This window comes from Anomaloglossus baeobatrachus, chromosome 5 (genome assembly GCF_048569485.1).
Source record: "Anomaloglossus baeobatrachus isolate aAnoBae1 chromosome 5, aAnoBae1.hap1, whole genome shotgun sequence".
NCBI classification, from domain to species: domain Eukaryota; kingdom Metazoa; phylum Chordata; class Amphibia; order Anura; family Aromobatidae; genus Anomaloglossus; species Anomaloglossus baeobatrachus.
The window spans coordinates 210,137,849-210,162,791 of NC_134357.1; the positions used below are offsets into that span (position 1 = coordinate 210,137,849).

General features: G+C 51.9%; 1 protein-coding gene across 1 annotated transcript in view; it reads left to right on the forward strand.

Moving 5' to 3' along the window:
• The first annotated feature begins 2,827 nt into the window (after positions 1-2,827).
• LRRC18 (leucine rich repeat containing 18) overlaps positions 2,828-24,943 on the forward strand; it is a 150,332-nt gene continuing 128,216 nt past the window's right edge. Inside the window, exon 1 of the mRNA XM_075347328.1 lies at positions 2,828-2,875. The gene's annotated coding sequence lies outside the window, so the exon portion shown is untranslated. The remainder of the gene's footprint in view (positions 2,876-24,943) is intronic.

Here is a 24,943-nt window from a genome sequence, read left to right on the forward strand (position 1 = left end):
GTGATGGGGTTGATGTTAGAGACATATTCAGCTTAAGGCCCCCTTCACACGTCCGTGAAAAACACGCACGTGTGTTACGGGCCGTTTTTCGGGTCCGTGTCCCGTTTTTGTGTCCGTTTTCATGGTCCGTGTGGCACCTGTGTGAATTGCGTATGCTAGCCGTGTTTGTGTGCAGAACGTCCGTGTGTGCGTGTGGAATTAACGTGTATGTGTACGTGTAATGTCCGTGTGTAATGTCCGTGTGTGTGATGCACAATGTCGTTTATAAATGTCGGCTGACAGCAGACAGAGTTGCGCGATGAGAATGAACTCGGGTGAACTTCACCCGACTTCATCCTCATACCGCGGCTCTGTCTGTGTCGAGTACTGATTAGCGGTCACCTGTGAAGGATTCACCGTTGACCGCTAATCCCCCGATTGACTGAAGTGTCCCCCCCTCTCTCATACTCACCGATCCCCGATCACCGGCGCTGCACGGCATTCACACGGCTGCGGCGGCTTTTACTATTTTGAAAAAGCCGGCCGCTCATTAAACAATCTCGTATTCCCTGCTTTCCCCGCCCACCGGCGCCTATGATTGGTTACAGTGAGACACGCCCCCACGCTGAGTGACAGGTGTCACACTGCACCCAATCACAGCAGCCGGTGGGCGTGTCTATACTGTGCAGTAAAATAAATAAATAAATAATTAAAAAAAAACGGCGTGCGGTTCCCCTCAATTTTAATGCCAGCCAGATAAAGCCATACGGCTGAAGGCTGGTATTCTCAGGATGGGGAGCTCCACGTTATGGGGAGCCCCCCACCCTAACAATATCAGTCAGCAGCCGCCCAGAATTGCCGCATACATTATATGCGACAGTTCTGGGGCTGTACCCGGCTCTTCCCGATTTGCCCTGGTGCCGTTGGCAAATCGGGGTAATAAGGAGTTATTGGCAGCCCATAGCTGCCAATAAGTCCTAGATTAATCATGTCAGGCGTCTATGAGACACCCTCCATGATTAATCTGTAAGTTACAGTAAATAAACACACACACCCGAAAAAATCCTTTATTTGAAATAAAAAACACACACAAATTCCCTCATTACCAATTTATTAACCCCGACAAACCCTCCATGTCCGGCGTACTCCACAGTCCTCCAGCGTCGCATCCAGCTCTGCTGCATGGAGGTGACAGGAGCAGCAGAAGACACCGCCGCTCCGGTCACCTCCACACAGCAAATGAGGTGAGTAGCGCGATCAGCTGCTGTCAGTCAGGTAACTCGCGGCCACCGCTGGATCCAGCGGTGGCCGCGAGTTACCTGACTGACAGCAGCTGATCGCGCTACTCATCTCATTTGCTGTGTGGAGGTGACCGGAGCGGCGGTGTCTTCTGCTGCTCCTGTCACCTCCATGCAGCAGAGCTGGACGCGACGCTGGAGGACTGTGGAGTACGCCGGACATGGAGGGTTTGTCGGGGTTAATAAATTGGTAATGAGGGAATTTGTGTGTGTTTTTTATTTCAAATAAAGGATTTTTTCGGGTGTGTGTGTTTATTTACTGTAACTTACAGATTAATCATGGAGGGTGTCTCATAGACGCCTGACATGATTAATCTAGGACTTATTGGCAGCTATGGGCTGCCAATAACTCCTTATTACCCCGATTTGCCAACGGCACCAGGGCAAATCGGGAAGAGCCGGGTACAGCCCCAGAACTGTCGCATATAATGTATGCGGCAATTCTGGGCGGCTGCTGACTGATATTGTTAGGGTGGGGGGCTCCCCATAACGTGGAGCTCCCCATCCTGAGAATACCAGCCTTCAGCCGTATGGCTTTATCTGGCTGGCATTAAAATTGGGGGGAACCGCACGCCGTTTTTTTTTAATTATTTATTTATTTATTTTACTGCACAGTATAGACACGCCCACCGGCTGCTGTGATTGGGTGCAGTGTGACACCTGTCACTCAGCGTGGGGGCGTGTCTCACTGTAACCAATCATAGGCGCCGGTGGGCGGGGAAAGCAGGGAATACGAGATTGTTTAATGGGCGGCCGGCTTTTTCAAAATAGTAAAAGCCGCCGCAGCAGTGTGAATGCCGTGCAGCGCTGCGCCGAAGATCGGGGAACGGTAAGTATGAGAGAGGGGGGGAAACTGACCGACAGACTGTGAGAGAGGGACAGACAGACAGAGAGACCGACAGAGAGACAGAGAGACTGACCGACGGACTCAGGGAGATTGACCGACATACACAGAAATAGAAAGAATAGCCGACATCACTAGAAATAAAAACACCAAACGGACACGGACTATAGGTATATGCATACGTGTTTACTAACGTGTGTGCACATACCCATAGACTTTCATTGTGTCCACGTGTGCGTGCTCCGTGCAGATAACGGACATGCATCCGTGCCAAACGCAAAGACATACGGATCACGGACACGCACACACGGACATAATGAAATAACGGACGTGTGACCACAATCATAGATTAACATTGGTGCACGTTTGGCCGTGTCTCCGGTATATACGGAAACGGACCAAACACGCACGTGTATCACGGACGTGTGAAGGGGGCCTAACAGAGACTTCTTATCTGGTAGATGTTTAGACTTATAAGACTGACTAGAGCTTACTCAGAAGTCCTTTTCTACCAATAATTTAAAGTAATTTATTATAATAGTATACAATTAAAAAAAACTACATATAACAGGAAGAAATTATAAAGTCTAAGCAGTTCTCAATGCTTGGGCATTTCAGGTCCCGTGTATTTGTAACACTGAGTTACCTTTAGCTCCTCCACCACTTAACAACAATGTTTATAGCAACCAAGCAGCAGAAACAGCAAAGAAGCTAAAGAGTGCGAAGGAGCACAGAGAAACCATCCTTCTTTCAGGTACTTTTCTAAAAGGGGATATTCAGTGCAACATTATTATTGTGCTTTAGCTACAACAGTCTGAAGAATACATAGGGTGCAAAAACATTACGGTTATGTTTAAATCTGGCAGATTTGTTGCAGTCATTTCTATAAATACATTTTTTTTCCAAACATCTGGATAGGGTTTTATCTGGGTATTTACAGACCTCCATCAGATGTTTGATAGAACCATAGATATATCTGCAACAAATCTGGCACGTGTGAACATAATCTGTGAGGTGGGTGTAGTAGGCAAAGTATTTTACGTATACAGTACTTACATTTTATATATGTACTTTTTGCTGGCTAAAAGCAATTATTTATTAACTTTTATTATAACTATTACTTTATAACATTATTTAAATGTATTTAATGGGCATCTACTTTTTGTGACCCATTCGCATGTATCAGAAAAAAGTAGGCATAATTACAAGTACAGGATTTCTACATGAGTTTTTTTTTGTTAAATACTGGCAGTTTTTGTTGCAGTTTCTTTTCTTTTTTAACAAAAGCCAGGATTGTATAAAACAGGAAGAAATAGAAGTCCGTCCTTGATATTCACTTAGGGGCACTTTGCACACTACGACATCGCAGGTGCGATGTCGGTGGGGTCATGTCGAAAGTGGCGCAGTTCCGTCGTCGCTCTCGACATCGTAGTGTGTAAATCCTAGATAATACGATTAAAGAGCGCAAAATCGTCGTAATCTTATCATCGGTGTAGTGTCGGGGAGTTCCATAATTACGCTGCTGCGACGGTACGATGTTGTTCCTCGCTCCTGCGGCAGCACACACCGCTGTGTGTGAAGCCGTTGGAGCGAGGAACATCACCTTACCTGCTAACCGCAGCTCATGCCGACTATGCTGAAGGAAGGAGGTGAGCGGGATGTTTAAGTCCCGCTCTGCTCCGCCCCTCCGCTGCTATTTGCCGCCTGCCATGTGACGTCGCAGTGACGCCGCATGACTCGCCCCCTTAATAAGGAGGCGGTTCGCCGGCCAGAGCGACGTCGCAGGGCAGGTCAGTGCATGTGAAGTTGGTGTAGCGATAATGTTTGCTACGCCAGCAATCACAAGATATCGCTGCTGCGACGGGGGCGGGGACTATCACGCTCGGCATCGCAAGCATCGGCTTGCGATGTCGTAGTGTGCAAAGTGCCCCTTAGATGCCCTTGCCGACATTGCACATACTGACATGTCCTATTTGTGGAACAGCCAGGGTCAGTACCAGCACCAATTCTGTCTGTTTAACCCTTTAGATCAGTGTTTAAAAACTACAGTCGTCAAGGCACCCCAAGAGGGCACGACTGAAGATATCCTATACATAGAGAACCAGTGGTAATTTTCTTGACTTCAGAAGCCTACTCTTAGCCAGTAGTCCTATTCTAGAATAGATGCTCCAGAGAATGACAATGGAAAGATGGTGACCTGCAGGAAGCAGGAGTGCCTGGACAGTTGAATGGTGATGTGAGTATTAGGTTTTATTTTGTTTATATATGTTACATTTATTATGCACTGGACTCTAGAAAGACCACAGAGGTCAATAGGAAATATTTAATTTATGAAGAATAACTTCACTGCACATCAAAGTTTCCAAGTAAAATTAATGCGATTTAGTACACTTTGTCATATCTGCTCATCTCTAGCCACGTCTAAAGGGAGCACTTACATCAGGCTTCCATCTCAAGGGGGCTTTACACGCTATGATATTGTTAATGTTTTATTGTCGGGGTCACGTTGTTAGGGACGCACATCCGGTGTCATTAACGATATCGCAGCGTGTGATACTTACCAGCGACCTTAAGCACCCTCAAAAATGGTGAAAATCGTTCACCATGGGGAGGTCGTCCCAAAACCAAAAATCGGTAATGGTTGTTTATCGATGTGGTTCGTCGCACCTGCGGCAGCACACATCGCTGTGTGTGACACCGCAGGAGCGAGGAACGTCTTCTTACCTGCCGCCGGCCACAATGCGGAAGGAAGGAGGTGGGCAGGATGTTACGTCCCGTTCATCTCCACCCCTCTGCTTTGATTGGCCGGCCGCTTAGTGACGTCGCGGTGACTTTGCTGTGATGCCGAACGTCCCTCCCCCTTGAGGGAGGGATTGTTCGGCAGTCACAGCGACGACGACGACGACCAGGTAAGTGCATGTGATGCTGCCGTAGCGATAATGTTCGCTGCGGCAGCGAACACACGATATCGCATCCAGGACGGGGGCGGGTGCTTACACACTCGATATCGCTAGCAATTGCTAGCGATGTCGTAGCATGTAAAGTCCGCTTTAGTCTCCAAACAAATGAATTTAAATGAAACCCTTTATGGGACCATTCCCTATATTGAAGCAGATGGAGTTACTTTAGACTGTATGAACTCTGTTCTGGCAGTGCCCAACTTTTTAGGCTTGCACAAAGATGCAGTCAACCACATTTTGTGCACATCTTATAAGACAGACACAATTGCAGCAGAAACTATATGGAGTCCCAAGTAGCTCCATCTGTCTTGCTATCCTGATAGGATCTCACGGGAGTCTTGTCTAAATCATGATTTTAATGAATTAAAATAGATACCCCAACATTAGTGTTTATCATAATAAATTGATACAAAATATTGCCCCCAAAAGTCATACAGCTTGCCTTTCCTTCCAAACCGAATGCCCAAACAGTAGTTTCTGATCACATGTAGGATATTGCTGCATTTGAGTCAAAATCTGTTACAAATTTAGGGCTACATTTTTTCAAGACAACATTTTAGTGAAAGAAATTAATATTTTTTTGCCTTCCTCTCCCAATGATATTGTTATGCTCGCTGGGCGAGCAGTTGTGCCGCCCCCACGTCAGCAGTCGGGCTGCTCGGATCCGGATCTGGAGTGCTTCGAGGACTTCCGGACCCGGGGGTCGCGCGGACACTCAAATACAAAGGGGACGTGTTTGTACGGGGATTGCTGTAGATACTTCGTGACGCCACCCACGGTGTGTGGTAAGATGTGGTACCACCGCTGCCGTTGGGGAGCACCTGGGGGAGATGGAATAGCTGCTGGATTTTAACCCCTCCATGGGTAGGGATGGATGGCCTGGGGCTCAGTGTCCAGAACACGGGGAGTGATGTAGGCCGGAGGTGGCGCGCCGGGCCGAACAGGAGAGTGTTGGTGCACTCACTGTGGAAGAATTGGACATAAGTCCGTTGGTAAACCAAGGTGTCAATGGCCGGCTGCCACGTCCGGGTGTACTCGGGTCCCACACCCTGCTGGTGTACCGATGTCCCTTCCTCCGGCACTCTGTAATTTTCCTCACTTTTGGACGACTCCGTCTGGAACAGGGAAGTCCACTCCTGGTATGTTCTGGTTGGGAGATGTGCCCGCGAAAACTGACCCTGGGGATTTCAGTGGGTGTTTGCGGATACCCTATCCCCCGTGGGCTGCAGTTTCATTCTATCTGGGCTAACACTTCTGGAGATAGGCCTGAAACCTGCTCCCGGCCTGGTGAATTAGAGAAGGGGCTTGCAACCGTGTTCCAACTAGGGTCCAGGTACCCCGCATGTGCACGGTTTCCGGACCGGAACTCCGCTGTTGGTACCGGCGGGCTCCACCGCTGTCCCGGTCCACTTTGGATTTCCCGCGACTGTATTCCCGCCGCCTTTGGACACGGTCCACTGCTTGCCACCTAGCCAGTAGACCAGGGCCACTACCCTGTCTACCTTTCACTAGGCTCCACTTTCCTCTGACAGTCTGTCACTGTCACTCCTCTCCACTTCAACTCCAAACTTCATCTAGACTCAATCTACTGTGTTCCCGCCCCCGGATCCTCAAGACCCCTAGGTGGGCGCTCCCAATCCGCCTAGTCCTGCCCACTGGTGTGTCCTTCCTACACTAAGGGGGTGGCTAGGATTTTGTGGCTGATGGGACCTTGTGTGGGAAGGTGTTATGTAGGGTGTAGTACACTTGTGTGACCACTTGGCGGCACCAGGGCATCACATTCTCCCTTGGTTGAATACAGCCCGTCCGCGGGCTGTCCGACCACTGACGTTTATTTTTCTAAAAGAAACGGGAAAAAGGTAAAACATGTAAACATTTCTTCCCTTTATGGGAGGCACAGATTCTTGAACGTTGCATAACATGAAACATTACATTCCCGTCTTCCTCACCCGCCACCCAAACAACCTGGTTCCTTGGTGCCACTGCTAAGAATGGTGGGCACCCCCTTTCCGCAGTTCACATGTGTTCCGGGTAACGCCTACTCGGGCCGGGTAAAAAGTTCCTTACCCGACAGTCTATCTCCACGTCCCCAAGTCCGGGAGACCCTTGGCCTGGAGGTTAGCCACTGATCTCAATAGTGGCTGGGCCTCGGCCTACTCTACCGCAGGCCCTTTCTTCAATCTACCTCTCCAGAGGCAGTGCAGGTGGTGAGGAATAACAAGAAGGTAGGTGGGTGGTATTTACAAGACCCAGAAAGTTTTGGGTTGACCTCACCAGTCCTGATGTCGTGTCCATGATTAAATAACGGTAAAACGGGGTGGAACTTCAACACTGGACGGGTAGCCGGGAACCGCTACCTCTTACTCTTGGTCTTCATATAGGAAGCTGTGGGAAGCTAGGCAGGGTTTCTCATTTACCATTACCCATTTCTTCACATCAACGGCAAACCACCCTTGCCCCCCACAGTGTCGGGTATAACTTACTAGGTCCCCGGGTTCCAACTCACGGTCCAGGTGACCTGTAGGTAGATGAGGGGCCACATCCCTTCGGGACACGAAAATCTCGGAATCCATTCCGGGTTCATAGATGAACCCACATCCCTTTTGGGGGTTAAAGTGTCGCACTTGACCTCGGTGGGTCGGGCCCCGCACCCAGAAGGTAGCCTGCCGAAGGATGTCCTTTTCCTGGTAGGCACGCGCCAGTACCTCGGCCTTCTGCTTCTCTCGGGTAGCAATCTCTTGTTTCAACTGGTGCTTTTGCCGCTCCCAGTACGGGACACGGGTTTCATGCTCCGCTTCCTGCTCAGGGACGTAGCCCATACGGATGCCCTCGGTGCCGGCAGCGACCAGTTACTCACTTTGCTGAGGGCTCAATCTCTCATTGGCCTTCTCTGGTTCCCTGCAGGTACATCCTGGCTGCTCCATAGCCCAAACTGGGCACTGGGGAACTACCTGTGCGGTTGCCGTGGGTGACTTTTGGGTGGGCACCACCTCTGGTGCGCCTGGGCAGACTGCCGGGGCCGTCACCATCTCTGTTGCGGCAGGGCAGATTGCTGGAGCCGTCGCTATCTCTACTGCGGCCGGGCGGACTGCCGTGGCCGGGAATGATGTCATCAGCACTTCGTCTGGGCTCGGGGTCGGAGGGTATGTCTTCCTGACTGCGGTCTGGCGCTGGGCCGGGACGGGTGTTGGAGCGGGGATGCTGGCAGGGCCCGAGGTCCCCATGGCTGGGGCCTCTTCGATAGATATGACGGGTTCCGCTGCTGGTGTTTGAGGTAGCGGACCGATCGGGGCACTGGCTGCAGACAAGGGCGGTGAGGGAGGCGACGTGGCGGATGGGAGCAGGCCAGGCCCCTCAGCCAGGACGGCCGGTTCCTGGGGAACATAAAGGCATGGGTCACTGCTTACCCGCTCCTCCGAGACTATCTCTATCTCGCGTGCCCGGACGGCGGCAGCCAAGCCCTTCATCTCGGTGGTCCACCGCGTCATGAGGAAATGCGCCTGGGCCTTGATCCTAAGACAGATCCTCTTCGTCTGCGCTTCAATCCAGTCGGCGGTCCAGGGAACGGGCATCTCCACTTGCTAGTTGTCGGACCCCTGATAAACCCTGCCACTTGCTCATCCAGGAATGGGATTTGGCAAAGTCCTGATGTCCCTGCCTTTTATCTTCTTGCATCACATGCCGCTTTTTCGGTCCTCCCCCTTTTGTTTTTCGACAGCAGTCTCGCGGGACCCACTGTCCTTTGCGCTTCCTGTCTGGGGAGTCACCAACTTCCGCCCGCGTTCCCAGGGGGCGGGGCTTCAACTTTGCGTTCTTTTCCGGGGAAGAAGAAGCCGGGCTTGTTGTTTTGCGCGCCCAAAAATGGCGGCAAAATGGCGGCTGTCGAAAAATGTTCAACCGGATCACCGTTTACAGTCCAAAACAAGGCACACTTCCACCAGGTAGGTGGATGGATTACAATCCTGTTTGTGACGCCAGGTTTTTGAGGTGTGCTTCCCCCACGTCAGCAGTCGGACTGCTCAGATCCGGATCCGCAGTGGCTCGATGGATTTCCGGACCCGGGGGTCGCGTGGACACTCAAATAAAAAGGTGACATATTTGTACGGGGATTTCTGTAGATACTTTGTGACGCCACCCACGGTATGTGGTAAGATGTGGTACCACCGCTGCTGTTGGGGAGCATCCTGGGGAGATGGAATAGCAGCTGGATGTTAACCCCTCCGTGGGTAGGGATGGATGCCCCGGGGCTCAGTGTCCAGAACACGGGGAGTGATGTAGGCCGGAGGTGGCGCGCCAGGCCGGACCGGGGAGTGTTGGTGTACTCGCTGTGGAAGAATTGCATACAAGTCCATTGGTAAACCAAAGTGTCAGTGGCCGGCTGACGCGTCCGGGTGTACTCGGGTCCCACACCCAGCTGGTGTACTGATGTCCTTCCTCCGGCACTCTGTAATTTTCCTCACTTTTGAACGACTCTGTCTGGAACGGGGAAGTCCACTCCCGGTATGTTCTGGTTGGGAGATGTGCCCTCGAAAACTGACCCTTGGGATTTCAGAGGGTGTTTGCGGATACCCTATCCCCCGCGGTGGGCTGTCGTTTTGCTCTATCTGGGCTAACGCTTCTGGAGCTAGGCCTGAAACCTGCTCCCGGCCTGGTGAATTAGAGAAGAGGCTTGCAACCGTCTTCTAACTAGGGTCCAGGTATCTTGCTTGAGCACGGTTTCCGGACCGGATCTCATCTGTCGGTACTGGCGGGCTCCAACCCTGCCCGGTGCACTCCCGCAACCATATTCCCGTCGCCTTTGGACACGGTCCACTGCTTGCCACCTAGCCAGTAGATCAGGGCCACTACCCTGTCTACCCTTCACTAGGCTTCGCTTTCCTCTGACAGTCTGTCACTGTCACTCCTCTCCACTTCAACTCCAAACTTCATCTAGACTCAATCTACTTTGTTCCCGGCCTCAGATCCTCAAGATCCCTAGGTGGGCGCTCCCAATCCGCCTGGTCCTGCCCACTGGTGTTGTGTCACCCACCTGCAGTGGTCACCTCAGGGACTTCACTCCACCTTCGGGGACACCACAGGGGCTCCACTAAATTACCGCTAGCAACAGGTATGTTAGTTTTATCTGAATAGGAGTCGTGACGCCACTCACGGTTTGCGGTCAGAGTATGGGTGACTGCCACTGCAGGTTTAACAAGTGTCTGGGGCTGATGGAGTCTGCAGTCGGGTGGTGTGGCCTCCCGTGAGTGAGGCTGGCCCCAGGGGCTTGGGTGTGTAGAATAACTCAGTTACAGTCCAGAAAGTCTTTCAACTTGTTTACTCACTTTTGGATGTTTTGTTGTGAGAAACCCGGGCAATGCTGAGATTCAACCAAGTGGAACCAGGTATCCTTTAGGCCGGTATAAGGGTAACCATTAACTCACCTTCCTAGCACTTCTTGTTTCGGACAACCCCTGACTTAAAGTACCGTGGTATTCATCCAGGGAAGTTGCTACTGTCTTTTCTCCCCTTTCTGGCCCGTTTGCTGGCAGCGGGGACCAAGTGAGATGGCTCCAGGCTCGATCCCTCTTTTGGGCTTCCTCGTTGCTGCTGAGGCTCGGACTCTGTATGGTTGGTGAGGAACCTTTAGTCCCTCCACCTGCAGGTTTAGCAGACCACTAAATGGATGTCCGCTCTAGGGACCTGTTCCCCGTGTGTGCCTAGTCACCAGGAGTCTCCGTACACGACCAACTGACTCCCTCAGCGTCTTTCTGTCTGACTTGCTAGTGACCGAACTCCCCCGCCAACGGCTACTTCACGTGCAGGGTCTGACTCTTCTGTGCGTGCAACTGCATCTCCTAGCAACCACGCTCACTATCAGACTGGCCCACCTCCTCTCCTGAACGCCGCTGCAACCTTAGTTTCCAGGCCCTCCACTACACCCCTTGCTGAGATGTGGAGGCAAGTCCTCTCTTGGATCTGCCCAAGGGTCCCCTCTCAAGGTGTGGGAGACCTGGTTGCTATGTCTCCTATTTCAGCCTTCAGGATTACCTGAAAGCACTGCCCCAGTGTGGGTGCAGTCTTCAGCTGTGCCTGACCAGGTCAGGGGCACCACATTCCCCCTTTGTTACCATCAGCACGTCCTCGGGCTGCCAAGACAAGAAAATTTTTAATACACCTGTTCCCACACAGGGGAGTCACTTACATATAATACATACCAGGTACCATTCCACCACCACCCACAAGTCCCGGTCCCACCCCGCAACTCTCAGGAGGCAGGTCACCGGTCCCTTTGTGACCAGGTCTGGGCCATCTGCATCCCAGACCTTTCCTCCAATCTTACACTCCTGAGGATAGTAGTGTAGGGTAGGCCCCATAAACAGGCATACAAGCTTCTTTGGTGTTGGAGAGCCAGGCCCCATAAACAGGCATGCTCCCTGGTGGTGCAGAGCCAGGCCCCATAAACAGGCGTGCTCTGAAATTGGTACCACTGAGGTAACTTTTTACACTGCGAGAGTTTGTGGCTATAGCCAGTTCATAGCCTTTGGTCCATTTTTGTTAAAGTGCACGTAACCAGGTGCTAACTAAAATATTTTCAACAAGTTCTCGCAACAGTCCTTGTGGGCACATTTCTCTTAAACATTACTTAACTAAACATCACTTTACATATTGACATTCTAAATGGGGTTTCTTAAATGGAGTTTCTCCTCTCTAGACCACGGCTCTTATTTTCAGTGCTTTGACTATGGGAGATTGCAGCATGGATGTTTGCAGCATGGGTGTTTGTAGCATGGTTGTTTGCAGCATGGGTGTCCCCTGGTGGTGATGACTCTGGGGACCTGGTAGAAGCAGTGGGGATGGAGTCTGAGCTCACAAAGGTTTCCTTCGGACATTGTACCACGTCCAAGGCAAACCAGCCTCTCTCTCCCTTGTGCCTTGTGAACTCGACTACATCCCCAACATAGAGATCACGACCAGGGTGACCCATCTGTAGGTGGGACTGTGCATCTCGTCTGGAGACAAAGATCCCCTCCTTCACTCCTGCCTCCACAATAAAACCATACCCTGTGCGGCAGTTAAATTCTTACACTACCCCACGGTGGAGGGGACCTCTGGCCTGTTGTCTGGCCCGCTTTCCTGTAGGTTCCTGGCATCCACTTGCTCTCTCTCTGGGGTGGGCTTCACAAGGGGATGTCTGGCTCTTACTCGCCGCCGCCGTCTCCTGGCTGATACCTGCATCACCACCACCTGGTCATCAGCAGGTAACCAGGTAACATACATGCCAGGGCTATATGCGACCCGTTCTTCCTGTCAGGGAGAAGACAGCAGAGCGACCTCCTGGCCTCCCTCTCTTGCAGAGGGTGCCGCGACTTCCTCCGGTTAACTGGGGATAGGCAGCGATGGTGGCTGTACCTCTTCTCCCTCCTCGGCTGAGGGTGCTGCTACCTCTTCCGGTCGTTGAGGGTATAGCAGCGCGACCTCCTGGCCTCCCTCTCTCGCAGAGGGTGCTGCGACCTCAACTGGTCGGTTTGTACCACCCCGGGGCCCCCGGCGGCTGTCGATGGTGAATTCTGACATTTTTCAACGGGTCACCGCTGACTTCTACTTCAAGGTGCACTTCCACCGGTAAGTGGATGGGTTCAATCCAGTTCGTGACGCCAGAAGAGTCGATGTGTACTGCCCCAGGGCTCGGCCGGCTACCGAGCCGCTCGGATCCATGCTCGTCGGTGGGTGGCTCAAGCTCCTCCTGGACCCGGGGGTCATGTAGCTCTGAAGGGATGCTGGCGCTACGTGAGGGGTGGTGTTTGGTGGGGAGGTTCATGGCCGGGGCCGCGATTGTTTGGGGGTTAAGTTCGTTGACGCCACCCACGGGTTGTGGTGAATGTGGACACCACCGCTGCCGTTAACTAGGCTCCCGGGGACGGTGTTGTGCAGCCTGGTGTTGACCCCTCTGGGGGCAGGGTGTGATGGTCCCGAGGCCCCGTGGATGTGAAGTGCGGGCGGGATGGTGCGGTGCGAGGCGCTGCCCAAGGGCACTGCTATACTCATTATTATAAATACACCGTAGTCTCTGGTAAACCAAAAGGATGGTGGTTGGTGCCCGCAGCCGGCTGCGCTTTGCCCCTTACTCAGGTTGGTGGTTCCCGTCTTCCTCCTGCACCTTTTGTTGTAGATGCTGACTGCCTACGATTCAGCGATGGTAATCCGCTCCCCGGCTTTATGTGTGTCGGGGAACCCGTTTGCCCGCAGGCGCTGGCCCGTGGGATCTCTCTGCCTGTGCGGTGGCTTTCTATCCCCCTCGGTGGGCTGTTGCCGTCTTTCGGGTCTTGGGACGGGAAAGGACCTAAGGTCCAGACCTCAATCAGTAAATTCGACGTGGTCCAGTAGCTTCTGGACCTCGTTCTGGGTCTGAGTACCCCTCCTGGTGCTCCAGTTTCCAGTTGGTTCCCCGGTTCGGTACCGGTGGGTCACTACCCTGTCCCGGTCCCTTACGGTTCCACCAGCAGTCTTCCAGGCTCCTGTAGGAGGCCACCACTGTCTGTCTTCTGGTCACAGGGTATCCGGGCTCCTACCCAGATCCCTGACAGACGTTTACACTTTGCTACTACTCTCTCAACTCAACTGCTCTCCACTCTCCTCTCCCTCCTAACAGATCTCTCCACTCATCTGCTGCGTTTTCCCGCCTCAGGCTCTCCAAACTTCTCGGAGGGTGTGGCAAACTGCCTGGCTCCACCCCCAGGTGTGAACGTCAAGACCTGAGAGGGGTGACTCAGGGTTTTTTAGGTTGGCTGATGATACCTTTTTAGGGGTTGGTTTTTGTGCAGGGGGTTAACCTGTGACTACCTGGCTAGTCCAGGGCGTCACAGGTTGAATGGCAGCTTGGGCATCAGGTACCGCTCCACCAGGTGTGCTGGAAACCGAGCATGCAGTTCTTGCTTTAACTGAGCCAGTTCTTTGGCCGCTTCAGGTCTGGGAGCAGGAACTGTATCCCCTGTCAGCGACTGGGGCGCTGTGACCACCTCTGGTCTGGGAACAGGAGCTGTATTCCCAGTCCGCGACTGGGGCTCTGTGACCACCTCTGGTCAGGCAGCTGGGACAGGAGGCGTTGCGGCCTGGTCTGGTCTAGCCATGGGTGTCTCATCTGGTGTTGCATCGGGGGTCACACCGGACATCGCATCGGGCACCGCATCGGGCATTGCATCGGACATCGCACCAGGCATCGCATCGGTTTCTGATAACAGTGCCGGTTGGGTCAGCATACCAGGTGAAACAGGGGTGATTTTGCACTCACTCAGGTTCATGCTGGAGACATCCTGTAGCAGGCCCGCTATCGCAGATGCTAAATCCAGTTGACCGTGGGCAGTGCCTGCAGGCGCGCCTGGCTGCACTGACAACCGCAGGATTCTAATTGCCGTTATTATTCCTTTCTGCCAAGCGGCTATCTCTCGGCTGCTCCGCTCTTGCATACCGTCGGCAATTCTTCCCACTTCTGCCTCCAGCTCCTCTGCGGTCATGGGCCTGGTCCAACCCTGCTTTCTCTGGTCACCTCCTGCAGACGCCATCTTATCTCTCTCATTGCCCATCAGGTTCTTGTCACGCGCTACTCTCAGTTTCGTTTCTCCACCCTTAGGACTGGGACGTCCCCGCAGTCCAGGGACAGATCCGCCCCCATCTTCTTCTTTCGCGGGGGCGGAGCTCTCCGGGGGTTCTGGGTCAACCACACCTCTTCGTGGGCGGTTACTTTTCTTCTGCGTGGGCTGCAGCTTTTAAAACCGCGCACTTTTAACAGTATCAAAATGGCGGCAGTTCCAATTTTTATTTCGGACCGCTGAGGCGCACTGTCACCTGTCTTAACAGGTCTAATCCTTGATCCTGTTTGTGACGCCCGATGTGTCGCCCACCTGCAGCGGTCGCCTCAGGGACTTCACTCCACCTCTGGGAACACCACAGGGGCTCCACTAAATTACCACTGGCAACAGGTATGTCAGTTTTATCTGAATAGGAGTCGTGACGCCACTCACGGTTTGCGGTGGTCAGAGTATGGGTGACCGCCACTGCAGGTTTAACGAGCATCTGGGGCTGATGAAGTCTGCAGTCAGGTGGTGTGGCCTTCCGTGAGTGAGGCTAGCCCCAGGGGCTCGGGTGTGTAGAATAACTCAGTCTCAGTCCAGAAAGTCTTTCAACTTGTTTACTCACTTTTGGATGTTTTGTTGTGAGAAACCCGGGCAATGCTGAGATTCAACCAAGTGGAACCAGGTATCCTTTAGGCCAGTATAAGGGTAACCATTAACTTGCCTTTCTAGCACTTCTTGTTTCGAACAACCCCTGACTTAAAGTACTGTGGGATTCATCCAGGGAAGTCGCTACTGCCTTTTCCGTTGGCCAGCAGCGTGGACCAAGTGAGATGACTCCAGGCTCAATCCCTCTTATGGGCCCCCTCGTTGCTGCTGAGGCTCGGACTCTGTATGGTTGGTGAGGAACCTCTAGTCCCTCCACCTGCAGGTTTAGCAGACCACTAAATGGATGTCCGCTCTAGGGACCTGTTGCCCGTGTGTGCCTAGTCACCAGAAGTCTCCGTACACGACCAACTGACTCCCTCAGCGTCTTTCTGTCTGACTTGCTAGTGACCAAACTCCCCCGCCAATGGCTACTTCACGTGCAGGGTCTGACTCTTCTGTGTGCGCAACTGCATCTCCTAGCAACCACACTCACTATCAGACTGGCCCACCTCTTCTCCTGACAGCCACTGAAACCTTAGTTTCCAGGCCCTCCACTACACCCCTTGCTGAGATGTGGAGGCAAGCCCACTCTTAAGTCTGCCCAAGGCTCCCCTCTCAAGGTGTGGGAGACCTGGTTGCTATGTGTCTGTGCGTACACACCCTATTCCAGCCTTCAGGATTACCTGGAAGCACTGCCCCAGCGTGGGTGCAGTCCTCAGTGGTGCTTGACCAGGTCAGGGGCGCCACAGTGTGTCCTTCCTACCCTGAGGGGGTGGCTAGGATTTTGTGGCTGATGGGACCTTGTGTGGGAAGGTGTTATGTAGGATGTAGTACACTTCTGTGACCACCTGGCGGCGCCAGGGCATAACACAGTCATGTTAGTGAACCCACTGGGCCGCAAAACCCAGAAAACCCAGAGGGGGCTTGACCATGGACTATAGCAAGGTTTCCACCAGAGCCCCTAATTGTGGAGTTGTTGCGCTGCAGGAATCGGTCCAGGTGTTACTCAGGAAGACTGGTGTTGCGTTGGCTGGCCCCAGGGGTACGGAAGTGACAGTCTCTGGTATAAGGTTGCAGCAGTTGTAGAGAATCTGTCCAGGATGGATGGGTGGATGGGTGGACGGATAGTACAGCAGCAGCATCTAACTTGGATACTACAACAGGTGGATATTGTGTAAGCCGGTCGCCATGACAGCTTGCAGCATCAGATGGTAACAGTAACGGTAGCAGCACTCTGTAACACAAATATGTGTAAGCAACAGAACTAGCACAGTAAAGGCCCCATCACACACAGAGATAAATCTTTGGCAGATCTGTGGTTGCAGTGAAATCATAGACATATTGTTCCATTTGTACACAGCCACAAACCTGGCACTGATTGCCCACAATTTCACTGCAACCACAGATCTGCCAAATATTTATCTCGGTGTGTGACAGGGCCTTAAGACAGTGGCAGCAGCACAGTGCTAGGAAACCTGACTACAGTAATGAATCCAACTCTAATGCGGGCGTCACACGAGACGTTCTATCGTGCGATGCATCGGGGTTTCGTGATGCACATCCGGCATCGCTTGCAACGTCGTTTCGTGTGACACCTCCGAGCGACGCTGTATCGGTCAGCAAATCGTGAAGCGTGTACACGTAGCTTATTTTTAAAAAATCGTTTATTTTTCATGGCGCCGGTTGTTCATCGTACTTGGGGCAGCACACATTGCTCCATGTGACACCCCGGGAACGATTAACATAGCTTAGCTGCGTCCCGCGGCACCCGCCAGCAATGCGGAAGGTGGGCGGTATGTTTTCGTCCCGCTCATCTCCGCCCCTCCGCTTCTATTGGCCGGCAGCTGTGTAACGTCGCTGTGACGCCGAACGTCCCTCCCCCTTTAGGAAGAGGATGTTCGCCGCCCAAAGCGAGGTCGCTCAGCATGTAAGTACATGTGACGGCGGTTTAACGACTTTGTGCGACACGGGCAGTGATTTACGACGGGAGCGGGTACGATCGCCCGTGCGGTCGCACGATAGATTGTACCGTGTGACGCCCACATTACTCATTGCCCAGGCAACTCAAAATGGCAGAGTTGCCTTAAAGGAGTTGTCCGACATACACTCTAAAAAATGTTTTAAGCTAATCTATGCTGTATTGTCATATAAAACACCCCTACATTATTTTTTTTTGTTTTTTAACTTTTGTTCCTCTTGAATTATCCCTTTATCTATGCAGCCTCTTTGTTTACATGCAGCTCAAACAAACCTCAGTCAGAGCTGGCATCGCCCGGTCTCAGTGTCCAACCCCGCCCTCTGCCCAGCCATTGGCTGTCAGTATTCTGCTGAGCCCAGACCTCTAGGACAGCACAATATGGGCACATATAATGTAGTAATGTGCCCATCCTTGTGCTCATCGTATAGTAATGCCCCCAACCTGTAATGTCCCCCATCCTTGTGCCCATGCTATAGCACTGTGCCCCATCCTTGTGCCCATGCTATAGTACTGTGCCCCATCCTTATGCACATGCTATAGTACTGTGCCTCATCCTTGTGCACATGCTATAGTACTGTGCCTCATCCTTGTGCACATGCTATAGTACTGTGCCCCATCCTTTTGCACATGCTTTAGTACTGTGCCCCATCCTTGTGCCCATGCTATAGTACTGTGCCCCATCCTTGTGCCCATGCTATAGTACTGTGCCTCATCCTTGTGCACATGCTATAGTACTGTGCCTCATCCTTGTGCACATGCTATAGTACTGTGCCCCATCCTTTTGCACATGCTTTAGTACTGTGCCCCATCCTTGTGCCCATGCTATAGTACTGTGCCCCATCCTTGTGCCCATGCAACAGTACTGTGCCCCATCCTTGTGCCCATGCTATAGTACTGTGCCCCATCCTTGTGCCCATGCTATAGTACTGTGCCCATGCTATAGTACTGTGCCCCATCCTTGTTCCCATGCTATAGTACTGTGCCCCATCCTTGTGCCCATGCTATAGTACTGTGCTGTGCCCCATCCTTGTGCCCATGCTATAGTACTGTGCCCCATCCTTGTGCCCATGCTATAGTACTGTGCCCCATCCTTATGCCCATGCTATAGTACTGTGCCCCATCCTTGTGCCCATGCTATAGTACTGTGCCCCATCCTTGTGCCCATGCTATAGTACTGTGCCCATCCTTGTGCACATGCTATAGTACTGTGCCCCATCATTGTGCACATGCTATAGTACTGTGCCCCATCCTTGTGCCCATCCTGCTCATCCTATAGTAATGGCCCCTTTCCTGCCCCTCTTCCGCCATGTGGTAATGTCCCCTATTCTGCCATACTTCACACACGCAAAAAAGAAAAAAAAAGCCAAATCCTTCTCACCTGTCCGCATTGCCTCTGTGTCCTGCTTCTGACAGCGCTTTATATCAGAGGACAGATTCCCGGGCACTGTGCAGATCGAGTTCTCTATGCAGCTTCTCCAGTGATCAGCTGCTGCCTCTGATTGGCCGGCGGCTGATCATTGCATTAGCTTTATACAGAGCTCCCCTCTGAGCAGCGTCGGTGAATCGGTCCTCTGATATGAAACACTGTCAGCTTCAACCCCCTTGATGAATGCTGCCTCTGATATGTGGGAGGGTGCGGAGAAGGGGGGGGCAAAATTAGCTGGATGACCCCTTTAAATACCTGCAACCTCCCAGCCGACCTGGGAGGCACATCCGGGTTAGGAGGATTCTAGCTCTTTAAGAAGGAAGCGTGGCTGTGGGCGTGGAGCCTGTCTGGACTACAGACTAGTGATGGGCAGTCTGGCTCTTTTTGGTGATCCGGGTTCCCATAGCTCCGCTCACCAAAAAGAGCCAGATCTTTCAGATCGTTCTCGGCTCCTTATTAAATATGTGTTCACCCTATGTGAATACATATTTAAGATTATAGTGACGCTGCTGAAACCCTACCCACCCGCGGCAAAACCACACCCACTTACAAGTGACAAATTAGATTGTTGAGTAGGAGGAGTTTAGCCACGGGTGAGCGGGCTTTCAGTGGTGAAAAGAGCCGTTTAGAGATTTTATTGGCACACACTAGTGATCCGGCTCCTGTCAGTCACTGCAGGTTGCCGGATCTTTGTGTCGGATTGCTCGCGACCGACACATCACTAGTACAGACACTCCTTGAGGATGCAGCATGAGATAGGGACGGAACCATCACTGCAGGACACCTGGACAGGTGAGGAAACCGACGACCTAGCTGGGGGAGGGGAGCAGGAGAGTGCAAGGATGCTGGTATGGGCAATACAGTTATAAAATGCTTAGTATACCCCTAGATAAATTCCGTACACCAGGACATTTACAATATGAAGTCACTTTTCTGTCGGGGTTTCTGATGTTTTCTATCTCAGGCTCTCTTCAAGTGAGGCATGGCATCCACAATCTATTCCAGCCACATTCGCATAAAAAAATAGTGCTAATTTCCTTCTGAGCACTGTCGTGTGCCCAAATCAGGCCGGCATCAGCACCAGGTGCACCTGGACAGCCGGGGGGACCTACTCGCAGTCGGCAGGAGCAGGTCGGTCACTTTCTTTCCTGTGGTCCCCGGGCAAATTTCCGGGGACCGCAGACAGTGCTCCGGCCGGCAGCTTTACTTTGTTGGCTGGCGACACTTTAAACCGACCGAGCACACTCCCACAGCATTCACTGCTGCGTGCACATGCATTCATGGCAGTCCGGGGTTTATCCGTGGGCATAGCTAACTAGCATGCAATGCGCTCCTGTCCCACAGATAAAGAGGAGCAGCTGCCAGCTCCCAGCGTCCTCCAGTGCTGTGGCCTGGCTAAATATGTCCCAGCATCCCCAGAGCAGGTATGTGAATGCCCCACAGGAAACCCAGTGAAGGTATTTGAATGCCCCACAGGCCACCAGGGCCAGTATGTGAATGCTCCTCTGGCCCCCAGGGCCAGTATGTAAATACCCCACAGGCCCCAATTGTCCCCAGAGCTACTATGTGTATTCTCCCCAGCACCCCCCAGTAATGTGTATGCCTGCAGTGTCCCCAGGGCCACAATGTATATGCCCCCCCAGCACCTCCTTGATGATGTGTAAGCCCACATCATCACTCAGTAATGTGTATGTCCCCAGGACCCCAGTAATGTGTATGGCCCCCAATGTCTCAGCGTCCCCCAGTGATGTGTATATGCCACAGGTCCCCAGCGTCCCCCAGTAATTTGTATGGACCCCAGTATCCCCAAGTAATTTGTATGGCCCCCAGCATCCCCAAGTAATTTGTATGGCCCCCAGCATCCCCAAGTAATTTGTATGGCCCCCAGCATCCCCCAGTAATTTGTATGGCCCCCAGCATCCCCTAGTAATGTGTTTGCCCCCCAAACTCCTAGTGTTCCCCAGTAATGTGTATGGCCCCTAGTGTTACCCAGTAATGTGTATGCCCCCAGGCCCCAGCATGCCCCAGTAATGTGTAAATTTGTCCCCAGGACCCCAGCATCCCCCAGTAATGTGTATGGCTCCCAGGGACCCCTAGTAAGGTGTATAGCCCCCCAGCACCCTACAGTACTGTGTAGGCCTCCCAGGCACTCGGTGCCCCTCAGTAATGTGTATGCTCCCAGTAATGTGTATGCCTCCCAGGTTCCCAGCATTCCTAAGTAATGTGTATGTCTCTAAGGCCCCCACCGTCCCCGAGTAATGTGTATGCCTCCCAAGCTCCAGCGTTCCCCAGTAATGTGTATGCCCCCTGGGCCCCAGCAACCCCCAGTAATGTGCTTGCTTCCAATGTTCCCAGCTTTCCCTAGTAATCTGTATGGCCCCAAGGCCCCCAGTGTCCCCAAGTAATGTGTATGCCTCCCAGGCTCCCAGTGTTCCCCAGTAATGTTTATGCCATCCAGTAACTCCAGTAACCACCCAGTGTTGTATATGCCCCAGCGATGTATTTGCTCCCAGCGCCTCCTGTGATGAATATACAGCAGTGTTAGTGAACTGTGCCGCCATATCTGGTAATGACGTCCATCACGCAGCGCGGTCTGCAGAGCCATATGCTCGGGAGAAGATGGACAGGAAACAATTGGAGGAGGTGAGTGAGGCTGCTGATGGCTTCTCCATATGAACTATATCTCTAATGTGTGTGTTTTGTGTATCTATGTATGTCAGTGTAAATGACTCAGTATAGATTTATATCTGTTTATATGCATTTTCGTGAATTTGTCTTTAAATATGTATATGTACGTATGCCTGTAAGTGTACATATCTGTTCATGTGCATGTCCATGGGGCCCACTCAGATTCTTTCGCCCAGGGCCCACGAAAACCTAGAACTGGCCCTTGCCCAAAGTATAGCTTATGACCATATGATTGGGTGTTGCCAATTAGGAGAAAAGTTGCATAAGCAAATTGGAGTCCAATTTTCTTATTTTAGGCTACTTTCACACATCCGGTTTGAGCCGTGCGGCTCAATCTGGCTGTGAAACCTATGCAACGGATGCGGTGAAAACACCGCATCCTTTGCATAAATTTTTACATGCGGTCGGTCCGTTTTTTTCCGGTTGCGGCACGCTACTGAGCATGCGCAGTGGAAAAAAACGCATGCGGTGGCCGGATGCGTTTTTTTCCGCATCGCGCCGCATCTGGCATCCATAGGCATGCATTGAAAATGTGCCGCAGCGGCCGGATGCGGCGCGATACGGTTTTTTTTGTCGGAGCAAAAAACGTTGCAGGAACGTTCTATCCGGCCGCCGCATCGGCTAAATCTGCCGCATGCGGCAAAAACCGGACCGAACGCAAGCCCCTGCGGCACAATACGGCACTAATGTAAGTCTATGCAAAAAAACCCGCAACCGGCGTTACAAAAGCCGGTTGCGGTTTTTCTGCAGAACGCCATATAGTGCCGCAGAGCAAAAATCCGGATGTGTGAAAGTAGCCCAGCCCTTGTGAAGATATGAAAAAACTGAGACTAAAGAAACATTGCAGTGGAAAAAAAAATAATTTGTATTTTTCTCATTCTGCTTTATGTTGTAAAGTGCCTGAAGGATTAGCAAATTTCATTAATGTGGTTTTGACTTGTCTACAGGGTGATATTTTTAAAATATGCTCGCTTGGGAGTTTTCTAATATATAGGCCCTCAAAGTCACTTTGAAATTGAATTATTATGACTTCCTATACACATATTGTATATTTACTAGAGATGAGTGAATGTATTCGCCACTATTCGGATAACAGGCTATTCGCAGCATTCGGTATCCAACGAATAAAACAGCATCCGCTCCAATACTTTCAGTTTCATTTCTGACTTCTTTGCGCCTGTTTTCCAGCCAATGAACACATCTGATGTTGCTTGCCCTCACAGTAACGCCGCAGCCATCTTTGTTGTGGTGTTACTGTGATTGGCTTGGCACAGCGTCATAGGGGCTATATAAGCCAGCGGCCATTTTGTGAACACCCAGTCATTGGAGAGCTGGCAGTGTAGATAGACTGTATTGTGTGCGGGAGAGAGTTCGTAGATCCAACAAATAAATAGTCCTTCTAAGGGCTGAAGACAGTGTCCAGTAGCTGTTAGCAGCTCCATAAATCGCCAGGCTGCAAAACAGTGAATGCGGACCCAGCTATAGGGCCAGTGTTAATGTAGTGCTTTGTTAGTGCGCTTGCACTGCATTTTTGTTGCATTCTGCATGCTTTTTTGACAAACAGAACACAGTTCTTTTGGTCTCTTTCTCTGTCGGTCTCTCCCTCTCCACCCCACTCTCATACTCACCGATCACTGACCGATCACCGGCGCAGCGCTGCACAACTGTCACAAAGCTCCGGCGGCTTCATTTGCTTTTGAAAATGCTAGCCGCTTATTATTCTATCTCGTATTCATTGCTTCCCTCGCTCATCGGCGCCTATGATTGGTTGCATTCAGACGAGCCCCCACACTGAGTGACAGCTGTCTCACTGCAACCAATCACAGCGTGGTATTCTCAGGGTGGGGAGCCCCATGTCATGGGGAGCCCCCAAGCCTAAAAATATCAGCCAGCAGCCGCCCGGAATTGCTGCATCCATTAGATGTGACAGTCCCAGGACTCTACTCGGCTCATCCCGAATTGCCCTGGTGCGGAGGCAATCGGAGTAATAAGGAGTTAATGGCAGCCCATAGCTGCCACTAAGTCCTAGGTTAATCATGGCAAGCGTCTATGAGACACCCCCCATGATCAACCTGTAAGTGAAAGTAAGTAAATAAATACATACACCCAAAAAAATCCTTTATTTGGAATAAAAGACGAAAAAAAACCACCCTGTTTCACCACTTTATTAAAATTCCCAAATACCCCTCCAGGTCCGGCATAATCCACATGAGGTCCCACGGCCTTTTCCGCTCTGCTACATGAAGCTGACAGGAGCGGCCACAGACCCGGACTGGTCAGTGAGCTCCACGCAGCAACTGAAGTGAGTCGCACTGTCAGCGACGACATCACTCAGGTTACCCGTGGCCACCGCTCTCAGATAGAGAATTCCAGCTGGCCGCAGGTAACCTGAGTGACGGCACCGCTAATCGCACGACTCACTTCAGTCACTCAGGGGATATGTGTGACGCCCTGACAAAATTAGGGTGTCACAGAAGACTGCACCCCTCTTCTAGGTGCAGGATTCCCTCCTCCTTGACCCTCCAACACAATCCCCATCCTGGTGCACAACATCAGTCAGCAAAGCCTAGTCACCCCCCCAAGACAATAGGGACACACCAGTGGGCGGGGCCAAGCAGGCGGATTGCCTGCCGGTATCGACAGCATGGATACGGTCCGGAGGCCGTGCACTGACAGGGTACCTGGACCCTAGGGCGAGGAATAGTTTCAAACACCTCACCAATTGACCAGCCAGGGACAGGATTTCAAGTGTTGACCCCCAGGAGGCCCAGACAGAGCAAGACGGAAGCCCAACGAGGGGGATAGGGCTCTGCAATTGCCTGCTAAGATCCCACGAGTCAGTTGTCGCGGGCCATAGCTCCCACGGACAACCATACCGGTAGTGGACTTCCCCATTTCACACGGAGTAGTTAATACAAAGGACTCAAACCTAAAGTGCAGATGGAAGGGCCCCTGTTCTACAGTACCGGGATGCAGGATCCGAACACACCCTCCGGAGGCTACTGGTTACTGGCAATTTGGTTTACCATCTGGACTTTGTGTCAAGTTATTTCACAACTGTGAGTATACCTGCACCATCCGGTCCAACCCTGCAGACTGCACCTCGTCACACCATTTCGCCTGTACTGGGGTCCCAGGACAACACCTCCCCTACCCGTGGAGGGGGTAACATCCAGCTGCCCCACTCCATCAGCCCCGGGCACCACCTCCAGCGGCGATGCCACCAAAATCACCGCATACTACGGGTGGCGTCAGTGAAAAACCTCCCCTATATATATACAGTCCCTACAAGTAGTCTTCAACCCCCTGCAGATTTAGCAGGTTTACACATTCGGAATTAACTTGGCATTGTGACATTTGGACTGTAGATCAGCCTGGAAGTGTGAAATGCACTGCAGCAAAACAGAATGTTATTTCTTTTTTTATTTTTTTTTTTTAAATTGTGAAAAGTTTATTCAGAGGGTCATTTATTATTCAACCCCTCAAACCACCAGAATTCTGTTTGGTTCCCCTAAAGTATTAAGAAGTATTTCAGGCACAAAGAACAATGAGCTTCACATGTTTGGATTAATTA